This window comes from Callorhinus ursinus, unplaced genomic scaffold, assembly GCF_003265705.2.
Source record: "Callorhinus ursinus isolate GAN/ISIS: 27379988/994484 unplaced genomic scaffold, GSC_fseal_2.0 scaffold17, whole genome shotgun sequence".
Lineage (NCBI taxonomy): Eukaryota > Metazoa > Chordata > Mammalia > Carnivora > Otariidae > Callorhinus > Callorhinus ursinus.
The window spans coordinates 8,140,585-8,152,480 of NW_027397079.1; the positions used below are offsets into that span (position 1 = coordinate 8,140,585).

Sequence of the window (11,896 nt, forward strand, 5' to 3'; positions counted from 1 at the left end):
GAGCGGTTAGGAAAGGCCCCAGGGGTCTGAGAAATCACAGTTAGAGAACATACAGTCAGGATCCTCACCAAACCGCCCGTATCACAGCACTGCCTAACCACAGTGAAGAATACTTTATGAGCTGGTGTGGGCAAGGCTTTGAGAATAAATGTTAGGTAAGGAGGCTCTTTCAATATTATCAACTTGTTGTGGGATGATTTTTTTAAAAAAGTAGAAGCATAATATAAAATCCAGTTAAATGTAGTTTGAAGTAACAAAATTATATGCTTACATACAGCATTTTTTATGGTAGATCTTGAAACAGATAGGTAAGGGGTTCTGTTGAAGAAAACGTACTTGTCCCCATCATCCAGGACCCTTCACAATGCAGAGTAAGTCTCTTTTAGCTGTCATGTAAGGGTGATTTCTACCATATTCACATATTTGTTAATATCGAGAGTTAAAGTCTTCTCAAAATGTCTAAAATATCTTTTTCAACATTATAATATAAAAGATGTCTCTGAATTTGGGATATTTTTTTACTACACCGAAAGATGTAAATGATTTTTCAAAAGAAAGACACAAATAACCCCCATAGGTAGAACGAAAATAATAAAATACAATTTAAATTCAAAATCCTTAAATGTTTAGACCATAAGAGACTAGCATAAACACTAATGACTAAAGTATGTTAATTTCTAGTTGTATAATGACCAAGGAAGGTGATGAAATGTCATTTATTCATGCTTTCATTCACCCATTCACTCAATATTTCTTAGATGTCTACTGGGTGTTATGTTCTGGGTACACAGAGATGAAAGGACAGTTGCTGTCTACTTGAACCTTACACTCCAGGTAGGCATTTCAGAATTGGCGTGAATCTCCATTACTGTCTAAGAAACGTCTGTACGCTTGGGAATCAAGAGCTCTTAGACTCATGACAAACTTGGAAATTCCCATAGCTAGCTTGCAAGGATGCTCCTTAAGAAGTATCCACAAAATATCTGATTTACATGTAAGTTTCATTGAAGTTTCATAAACTGTAAGCAGTAAGTAGCGATTCTCCATATGTTATCGTAGACAGTGTATTTCCATTACTAAGATTTTTATGAAGCCTAAAGCAATTTTGTGAAAAAGTGGACAAAATATATATATATATTTGCTCTTGCTGTTACTCTTAACACGGTATCTTGGAAAACATTTGGCTAGTGTGCAAACTGTGAAATGAATGGAGAGGTATCACAATGCTATTATGAAAGGAAAAAATAAACAGGGAAAATCTAACCAAAGATACCAATTCTGGTTTTGAAACAGAACTCAACATTTCTCCAGGCTTCTGCGAAACATATTTTTAGAAGAAACTGTATACTGCATTAAAAAAAAAACCCTAATGTTATGTTTTAGCCACAATACATAGAACGAAAAGATTTAAAACTCTCAATGATGTAACTAGTTTTTATCAACTCCACATGCATCAGCAATGTAGCTACCCTTGGTTTAACAAATCTCAGGAGATCTTTCTTTTTAAAAAAATTTGTATTTATTTTTTTTTTAGAGAGAGTGAGCAAGCACAGGGATGGGGTGGGGGAGGAGGAGCAGAGGGCTAAAGAGAATTTTAAGCAGACTCCACAATGAGCATGGAGTCTGACACGGGCTCAAGCGCACGACCCTGAGATCATGACCTGAACCAAAACCAAGAGTCAAACACTTAACTAAATGAGCTACCTAGGAACCCCTGGTGAGCCACTTTCTAATAGAGCCATTCATTCCAACATAGTATAATAGTTAGGAGCCTCAACACTGCCCTCAAACTACCAAAGCTGGGTCCCTATCTCAGGCCAGGCAAATACTAAATTTGTTACCTTGAGAAAGTTACTTCATTTCTTTGTGCCTCAATTTCCTTATCTGGAAAATGGGATGACAATCCTACCACACAGGATTTCTGTACAAATTAAATGAATTAATAGATAAATCAGAACTAAGCTTGGTATACAGTTAGCCCTCAATTAATGTTAGTTTTTATGACATTATTCTTGCTAGTGTAATGTAGGTATAAATACGTCATTCGTGCTTTCTTCAACAAATCTTGTCTTTCTACTTAGTAGTAAAGTTAAAAAGCAAATTCAAAACTCACAATGCTCAAGCACTTCAGTTACTGGTAAGCCCCACAAATATTCCTGGTTCTTTAGTTGCTCAGTCACTGTGGCATATATAAAACAGTTCTTGTTCTACTAGATAAAACTTTGCTACTTTGTAAGAAAAACGAAACAAAACAACCAACCAAACAAAAATAGCTAACAAAAATTAAGACCCTCTACAATTGCAGGGTAAGGGATCTCTGCAAGGCTGTTGTCTTTGTAGGCGTGTTGGGCTTGGAGTCACCCTTAGGCTGTCTGGCTGACAGTTGGCAACAGAGCCGATTGCAAGTCAGGGAGCAGAGACTTCCCGAAGCTCTGAGGAAAACCGGGAACAGTGTTTGTCTATCACCACCTCCAACCTCAGCGATGTGGGTGACCCAAGGAGAAACTGGCGCCCTTGACCACAGAATGCACACCCACCTGGCCTGGGACTCCGAGACATCAAAGCCAGCCATCTGGAGGGAGCTGAGCTCGCTGTGGGTTTCGTGCAGCCAGAGGACCGGTGACATGTGCAAGCCAACAGCAGTGCCTACACGAACCTTGAGAGCGTGAAACTGGCAGCTCTTTTTTCTGCCACCTGAATGTTATGCAAAGTTCTCCTCTGGCCCGTCCCACCCCGGAGCAACACTAGAAAGGGAATTCTGGGACGCAGTTCCGGTATAACTGAGTTGACACAGTACAAAGCCACTACAGGGTACCGCTACTAACTCCATGAAGTGAGTTGCGGACAAGTCCCTTGCTTTCTCTGCCGTCACGGTTCACCTGTTAGAATATTTCTGACTTATGATGCTTGGTAGGGGCCCCAGGTAAAATCATCTGCCCCTGGATTTTTTTTTTTTGGGGGGGAGGAAGTTTTAAAACTTGTGATTATATCTCTATTAGTGATTCTAGGATTAGTTAGGTTCTTCATTTCTTCAAGAACAACTTCGACAAGTCGTATTTTTTTTTTTTAGGAAATTGTCTATTTCATCCAAATAGTCCCAATTACTGGCATTAAGTTGTTAAATAAAACCACTTATTTGGAGTCCCACATCAGGCTCCCTGCTCAGCGGGGGGGTCTGCTTCTCCCTCTGACCCTCTTCCCTCTCATGCTGTCTCTCATTGTCTCACTCTCAAATAAATAAATAAAATCTTTAAAAAAAATATCATTGACACCTGCTTTATGTTCTCTTTTGAATCCCAACTATTGTTTATGTGCACCTTGTTTTGACATCGGTGTACCAATCTCATTAGTCTCTCAACAGATCACCTTTTAGCTTTGTTTATAATTTGTTTATAATAAGCCACTTTATTAATTTTTGCTTGAGACTCTATTATTTTCTTACTTCAATGTGTGAAAGTTGACTGTGTTGTTCTTTTTATAATTTTGATCTCTAAACCTCTGAGTTCCTTAAAGACATTTTCTTAATTTCCAAACATAGGAGTTTTCTTCTAATTACATTTTGTTCATGATTTCTACATTGATTTTACTGAGGCTCGTGGATATGTTCCATTATCAGAGGCAGCAAATGCTGTTTTGTGGGCCAAATCTGTCCTACCATCAGTTTTGGTAAATAAAGTTTTATTGGAATAGAGCCAAACACATTCATTGACAGATCATCTGCTTTTACACCATAATTGCAGCGCTGAGACCATACGACGCACATAGAATACTTGCTCTCTTATCCTTTACAGAAAAGTTTCCCGACCTACAGCCTATATAATAGTAATCATTTGAACTTTACTGAGACATGCTTTATGGCCCCGTGTATACTCAATTTTTGAACTCAGTTGAACTCAAATATTCAAAATGTACCTGAAGCACTGAGGACAGAGAGTTCTATATCCAGATTAGATCTACATTTTCAATTTCTTCTGAATGTTTGCATAGTCATCAATGTTTGTCTGCTTAATCTATCAATAACTAAGAGAATTCTGTTAAAGTTTTCTTTCTGCTTTTAGATAAGTCAATATTTAGAAGTTTTCATTTTAACGCAATTTTATTGGGTGAATACACAGGATTGTTATAGCTTCTATGTATAAATTCATCTTTTATCATTACATAGTGGCATTTAGTCATGTTTTTTTGCCTTCAAGTCTTACCTCATATTAATATGGTGATACATTTTCAGGGAGTATTTCTATTTCTATTGGGCCTATCTTTCTTGATCCTGTATTTTCAACTTTTCTGAATCCTTATGTTTTAGGTGGCTCAGTTAAAATATATTGCTGGGTATTACCCCCCAAATATGAAAATTGTTATCTTTAATCTAGAGAATTCAAGTTATTTATTTAAAATTATTATTTAAATTACTGATATATTTAACTATTGGTATGATATTTAGATTGATTTTTCCCATATTAGTTTTGTACTTTGTATTTTCCCCACGGTTTCTATGGTCTCTTTCTTTAGTTCTTTTGGTTTGATTAATTTTATGATTCCATTTTCCCCTAGTCTTCTCTGAAAGTTATGTACTGTATTTTTAAAAACTGTGTGCCAAATGTTTTATTCAGACTCAGACACTAAAGAGAGCTAGAGAGTCTGGGTGGCTCAGTGGGTTAAGTGTCTGCCTTCGGCTCAGGTCATGGTCCCAGGGTCCTGGGATGGAGCCCCACATCAGGGTCCTTGCTCAGCGGGGAGTCTGCTTCTCCCTCTACCCCTCCCCCTGCTTGTGTGCTTGCGCTCTCTCTCACAAAAATAAATAAATAAAAAATCTTCAAACACTAAAGAGAGCTAGAATAAAATTATACCCATGATCTTGTCTGCAGAAGTGACATCTTTCAAGTATAAGTTTGGAGTGGCCCATGTCCCATACACCAAAGCACAAATTCATTTTTATATGGGGTATCACATGTAAACCACATTTATATCCACAGCTACTTACATCTATAGTACAAAATACAAAAATTGTTACTTATTACCTGCCAATTATGACTCTAAATTATTTTTTAAAGATTTTATTTATTTATTTGAGAGAGAGAGAGTGAGAGAGAGCATGAGAGAGGGGAGGGTCAGAGGGAGAAGCAGACTCCCCGCTGAGCAGGGAGCCCGATGTGGGACTCGATCCCGGGACTCCAGGATCATGACCTGAGCCGAAGGCAGTCGCTTAACCAACTGAGCCACCCAGGCACCCATGACTCTAAATTATTATATATGATTTGAATCTGAAACCTCTCTTCAGAAATAAGACCTCATATCCAGGGCAGAGAAAAAATCATTCTCTAAAAATGGCCAGCTCTGCTATATCTCCATTTTATCGTGCTCCCACATGAAAATAGCCAAACTGAATAGTCACTTCAGTTAAAATGAGCCATGCCTCACTTCAGCCACCACCCTCCTTATAATTTGTGCTCTGCACCTGGCTTTGCAAGAGTTATCACCACTCCATTGAACATTGTACTGAAGGTTTTAATCCATAGAGTAACTGAGGAAGAAGAAATAAATAATGGTACAACAACTGGAAAGGAAGAAACAAAACTGGCATTATATATTCGCAGATGATATTATTTTCGACCTAAAAAAACCCCCATAGAACCTACAGATTCTTATTAGAATTAATGAGAGTATTAGTATTAACCAAAATAGAAAATATTGATAAATTTGACTATTTTTTAAATAAAAATTTGTTTATTTATTTGAGACAGAGTGAGCGAGCATGTGTGTGGGGGAGGAGAGGCAGAGGAAGAAGGAGAGAGAGTCTCAGGTAGACTCCACCCTGAGCGCGGAGCTGGAGGCAAGGCTCAATTCCAAAACCCCAGTCGAAAGTAAGAGTCCGACACTTAACCAACTGTGCCAGGCACCCCTAAATTTGACTATTTTAGATAAAGAGCGTCTGCTCACCAAAAGAAAAACCATGAAAAGTGAAAGCCAAGCCACAAAACATATTTGTACGTAGTGTTTTTAAGTTTTTTTTTTCATTTTCCATTTAATTGCCAGGCCATATAAATAACTTCTAAAATCAATGAAAAACAGGGCAGAAGACCCAATAGAATCGATGGCAAAATATTTGGAAGGCACATCACAAAAATGGAAGGTACAGATGGCCAATAAAGATGAAAATGGCATTATTAGGGAAATGAAAATTAAACCATAAGATATCTCTACATGCCCACCAGATTGGCAAAAATTAAGAATACTGACAACACCACATATTAGCAATAATGGGAAGCACCATGAATTCTCATACACTGTGGATTTCACTACAGATAAAATCATGTTGGAAAACAGTGTAATAGCAACTAAAAAAACCAAAGATACACATGCTGTATGACCTGGCACTTCCACCCCTGGAGCTCGACAAACTTCTTTGTACTAGATGTTTCTATCAATGTGATTCATAATTACCCTGAATTTGGAATTTACAGCACTGAATATGAATGAGTCAATTGATAAAAAAATTTAAAAGCAGGCTAAACCAAATTGTTACCTACTTGAGGCATAGTCAGGGGAGTGAAACCTATAAAGGCAAGAAAATGATTGCTGTAAACGTAGTCACCCTCTCTCTGGAGACATGGGAGAGGGTGTTGTGGATGGAGAGGGGGAAACAGCAGAGAGGAAGACAAAATACTCGACCAGAGCACCACTCCAGCAGGACTGCTGAGGAAAGCTGCCCACCGTGTGCCTCCAGCGACCTTGGGTGACCCCTGAAGTGATTACGTGAAAATGTGTCTGCAAGACCACGGGGACTGTTCTAAAATCATTGTCATTATCTGTTATTTGCTGACTCGTGACAGTCCTGAGCAGTACCATTGCGTTACATTCTCCATGTTCCGGCACAGGGCGGGTGCGGTCACGGGTGTGATAAACTCACAGAAAGGAACTCAGGTTGTCTGTGCTAAAGGCTTCTCTGGTCAAAAATGATCCACCAATAGTCAAAATAACATGAAAGAATCATGGTGCTTCAGAGCTGAAGTGGACTTAGATGCCATCTACTTCGGTGATTTACAAATGGTTTCAAAGAACCCTGGGAGTTCAACCCATCTGCCTTGGAGCATGCTAGCAAAGCATGGGGCTCTGCCTTCAAACAGCACGGTTGCCATTTTATCAGCTTCACAAATCGAGCTTCCAGATCATAAGAAAAAAAAAAGTCAATACCTTAAAAAAAGAAAGGTTCAAAACCCGCTGATCTTGTCTAACTTCTTCATTTTGCAGGTAAAGAAACTGAAGTCACGAGAGGGTAGGCGGTGTCCCCAAAGTCACCCAGAGTGTTACCAGTAAAGCAAGACAGGAACCAAGATTGTGTGCTCCCTACCTGTTCTCTTTCCAATGTACGGCATTGCTACTTAACACCAGGGGCACCTGGGTGGCTCCGAGTGTTGGGCGTCCAACTCTTGATTTCAGATTGGGTCGTGATCTTGGGGTCATGGGATCGAGACCCATGTGGGGCTCCACGCTCAGTGTGGAGTCTGTTTGAGAATCTCTCTCCCTCTTCCCCTTCCCCACTCTCTTAAATAAATAGATAAAATCTTTAGAAAAAAATAAGGAAGGCAAAAAACAGATCTGACAACCAATAGCACCTACATCATAAGATTTTTGTAAGGATGAAATGAGTTTATGATCATACATGATTAGAACGGTCCCTGGCACATGGCTCAGAACTAGGTTGGTGTTTGCTATCATATGCTCATAAAATGACACTTTCCTCCTTGTTCCTTCTCTTTACCCACTTGGCTACAATGTTCTATCTCTACCAGCTGCCAACTTGAAATTTAAACAAGGTCCACAAATCCATACAAGGAATGAAATCAGCAACCTGTGTTCTCTGGTCTGAGCACAACAGCTGCCAGGAAGAAAATCTGATATGCACCACGGACAAGGACTTAATGTAAGAACAATTTTACACATACGTCTCCTCCTCCCCATAGTTCTAGCCACAAATAGTTGTATCACCACCAACCATGTGCTCACGGAAGGTTGAGGCGCTGGCACAGCTTCGGTGTTTTCTGTTGATACTGAACAGAGAGGGGTACTGATGTTTGTTTCTGCCACGTTGAACGGACGTGCGGAAGCGGGTCTTTAGAGCACAAAGCAGAGAAAGTCAGGAGTCCCGGGTGTGCTGGCCTCAGGTGCAGCTTGGCATGCCACCGAGGCCTCGGTACACTTTGGCGGGCCCGCTCTGGGGTCCTGGGGGCATTCTGTCCTTACGCAACTGTCCCTAAACAGGAGTCCTACCCCACACTGTGGAGGCTACAGCTGTCTCTTGCCTCGGTGTTACCTTAACTACAAAGAATTCTGGACACGGACACAAACCAATCCCCCACTCTAATCCTTTTGCCGCCCATGTATGAAGAAGCCAGTCGTGTGCAGAGGCAAAAACAAGATTTTTTTTTTAAGATTTTATTTATTTATTTGAGAGGGAGAGAGAGAGAAAGCATGTACAGAGGGAGAGTCAGAGGGAGAAGCAGACTCCCCGCCGAGCAGGGAGCCGGATGTGGGGCTCGATCCCAGGACCCTGAGATCACGACCTGAGCTGAAGGCAGACGCTTAACCGACTGAGCCACCCAGGTGCCCCAGCGAAAGCAAGATTTTAAAAACATTTTTATTTTTATCATTCCTACCATTTTGCTATCTTAAACAGATACTAAAGAATTTGGGGCACAGGCTTGACGGGTAAAGAGCCGAAGTCCAGAGGTATTATTTACCGCAGGTATTGATGCTAAGTTTTCTATCAGCCAAACCCCTTCTGGTAACATCTTCTAGCACTTGACAATTTTCTGACTTGCTTTAGAGGAAAAAAGAGAGCAATCTCCTCTCAGTTATAGTTCTCATATATGGCGTTTGGGGTGTTTTCTGTATGCTATATACACTTTGAAGGGCCATAATGAGCATTCAGCTTAAAGTGAACAAAGAACGAACATTTAGTAATATTTGAAGGTTGGCTCAGAAAGTCTAACATTTTAAGAATAAAAATGCATTCGCTTAAAGTGCAAAATCAAAAGGTAAACAAGTAGCATCCCTCACCAAAAGGCAAGTAATCTTTGAGTTTTTATGAGCTGTATAAGATACTTGAATACATTAGCAGCCATTAACTGATTCCAGTCAAAAAGAGACAGGTAACGTGCTGTTTTGAGGAGGAAGGCTCATGCCCATCCATGATGTTAAAAGGAATCACGGAAAAGGGACTGATTAAGAAGGAGGAATGGAGGGCATTATTAGAGATTTAACTTATAGACAGTATTGATTTTATGTCTTCATTTCTCTTTGAGAATTAACTCCCTGAGTCTCTCCATGAACGTTTGAACTCAGTGCGTGAACGTTTACACCGCTGGGCGATGCATGAGAAGAACAGGCGAAGCGCTGTGCTGAAAGTGGTAATAAAATCCATGGTCTTAAGTTTGAATCCCCTTCCTTTTCCCTTCTGATTTTCCTCCTTCCTTTGTTCCTTCCTTCCTTGATTATTTGGTAAGTACCTGCCACGTGCTAGGTCAGCTCCGAGGATAACGCAAAGCCCGGTCTTCACGCATGCGCACGAGGCCGGGGGAGCAGCCCAGAAAGTGCTAAGTGATTCTGTGTCTGGCTGGGATTATTATAGAGACCCCGAAAGATGGACTGCAACCCGAAAAAGAGCTAGCTCTGGAAAAAGGACACTGCCTGCTTCATAGTGTAAACCAAAAACAAACAAACAAACAAACAAAAAGCAAAAAACAAAAGTCCCACAAATGGTCAAGATGAGTGAGGTCAGAAGCAACATCAAAATACCAGGACTCCTGTTTTGACTTTCCTCTAAAGAGATCGATAACCTCGAGCAACTTCCTCTACATTTTAAATTGTTTCCTTCTTGGTAAAAGAAGCCTTAATACCATGGACTTTGTAGGGGACAATTATGAGGATGAAAAGGGATAGAATGTATGGAAAGACTTTGTGAATTACACAAAAAATATGACATAGTGCTGTCAGAAAGTGGGAGCTGGGTCATAGAGTGTCAAAGCTGGGTATAGAAAAGGTCAAGGGACATGCTAGGCACCCCTGTTAAGTCCAATTACAGGGAATTTGGAAAACAAGGGATTCACTTTTTTCCCTTTCTCATCGTCTCTTCCTACCATAGTAACCACATAATATTTATCAGGAAAGGATCTCAATTTAAGAAAATGTAGTATATGAAAAATTTATATTTACAGAATAAATACATTGTTCATTTCCGAACGGACTTTTAAGTGACAAGTTGACATGGGAAGACAAAAATCCAGTAATTTCCTAAGAGCTGTTCTGTACACAACTTTTAAGCACAGCTGTGCATATAGTCTGGTATACGTCTATTGGATGGGTATTTTACCAAGTTTTAAACGTAGCTTTAAAAGCACCCAGGATGAAGCCACTGGGAACAACAGCGTTTCTGCTGGAATATTACAACTCTGATATTACAACATGGAACCGATTCCTATCTTCTCATAAAACAAATGGTCAATATTGGATCAGCTTCATTGTTCCTCCAAGGCCTACTGCAGACTAGGCTAGACTGAGCTACCTCAGGAAAATGTGGGGGTCACTGTGTTACTCCCCAGTTAGTAAAGTCGCCTTTAGATATTCCATTTTGAGAAAGTGCTTTGTCCTTTATCATATTCCTGCCTCGGACTTTGCAGCTAACAGCCTGAATATTCCTATGGCTTGGATCATCACTTTGTTCCCCGGTTGTAACATATACAGTTTAATGGTCTTCTACTGAAGAGGGAAGATGAAATCATTATCCGTGATGTTTTCTTTTCTGAATAGAGGCATAGCCACCTTCAGATAACCTTTGCAGTGGCCTCATAAAGAAGTGTTCCTGGAAGCTCTTGGAGGGATATTTTGCAAACCTATGCACAGGGCCCCAGACCATTTAAAATATTGATAGGCTCTAAGGTTATTCAATGACCCTATGAAATAATCATGCTTCTTTACTTCCAGATATAATCTGCTTGTTTTTTTTTTAAAGGGTTATTTTTCTCCTGCCTCATAAGAAAAAAAAAAAAACTTTTTGTAAGATAGATTGAAAAATTATGTTTTGCTTGCTTCCTGGAGAGACCAGCTGACAGAGAGAAACAGAAAATAAAGGAAAAAAGCCAAATCCCTGCCCGCACTGACTCAGCTCTTCACTGCTCCTGTTGTCATGAGTGGGTTTTGTCTTCCCTTTTCAGCTGCCAGGGATTAAGAGGAAAGAAAATAAAAGGGCAAGAAGGCTTGGCAGAGGAAGTTAATATCCGGTGCTTTGGTCTTTTGGAGGTTAAGCAGCTCCAGCTCTTTCTAAGGCACTCACCACGGAAGAGTAAACAGAAATTTGCTGCTATATGCGGTAGTAACGTTCCATTGGGCTTTCATGGTAATGCCTTTCCAGAAAAGACCAGGCATTCCTACAGTATAGCGTGACCAGGTATTTGGCCCAGGAAAACATTCCCATCCAAGGGATTTCCGCCCAGAAGAGTTCTTTGACAGAGTAAGATGGTAGAAGAAATGTCTGCAAGTAATTTTAAGAACCATCAGCTCTGAATTCACCTTTCCACCAGAGCGTTCTGTTTAGGTCCTTGCCACACACCAGCCAAACCCTCTGCCTTGCTTTGCTCCAGTCCTAACTGATGGCTCAGAAAGACTCAACCTTTCAGAACTTCAGTTGGTTAGTCTTCAATAAACACATAAATAAAGCCAAGCAGTTAAGGTCTGAAACCATCTGCCCAAAGCTCTAACATGATGCCGGGCAGAACACTTAGGTGCTTAGTAAAAATGTCCTAGCATCATCATCTGCTTACAACAACTGTTTAGCAAACACAGTGTATTATAATTCTACCTTTCTTTTTTATCAATGCCTCTCTGAGCTACTAAATTGTAG

At 40.1% G+C, this 11,896-nt stretch overlaps 1 long non-coding RNA gene across 1 annotated transcript; it reads left to right on the forward strand.

The window, feature by feature from the left end:
• Window positions 1–15: 15 nt before the first annotated feature.
• On the forward strand, window positions 16–9,436 carry LOC112834641 (uncharacterized). The gene is made up of 6 exons (XR_012381118.1): window positions 16–155; window positions 759–834; window positions 5,742–5,984; window positions 7,249–7,364; window positions 7,791–7,921; window positions 9,303–9,436. It is a non-coding gene; the product is annotated as an uncharacterized lncRNA (long non-coding RNA).
• The last annotated feature ends 2,460 nt before the right edge of the window (window positions 9,437–11,896 follow it).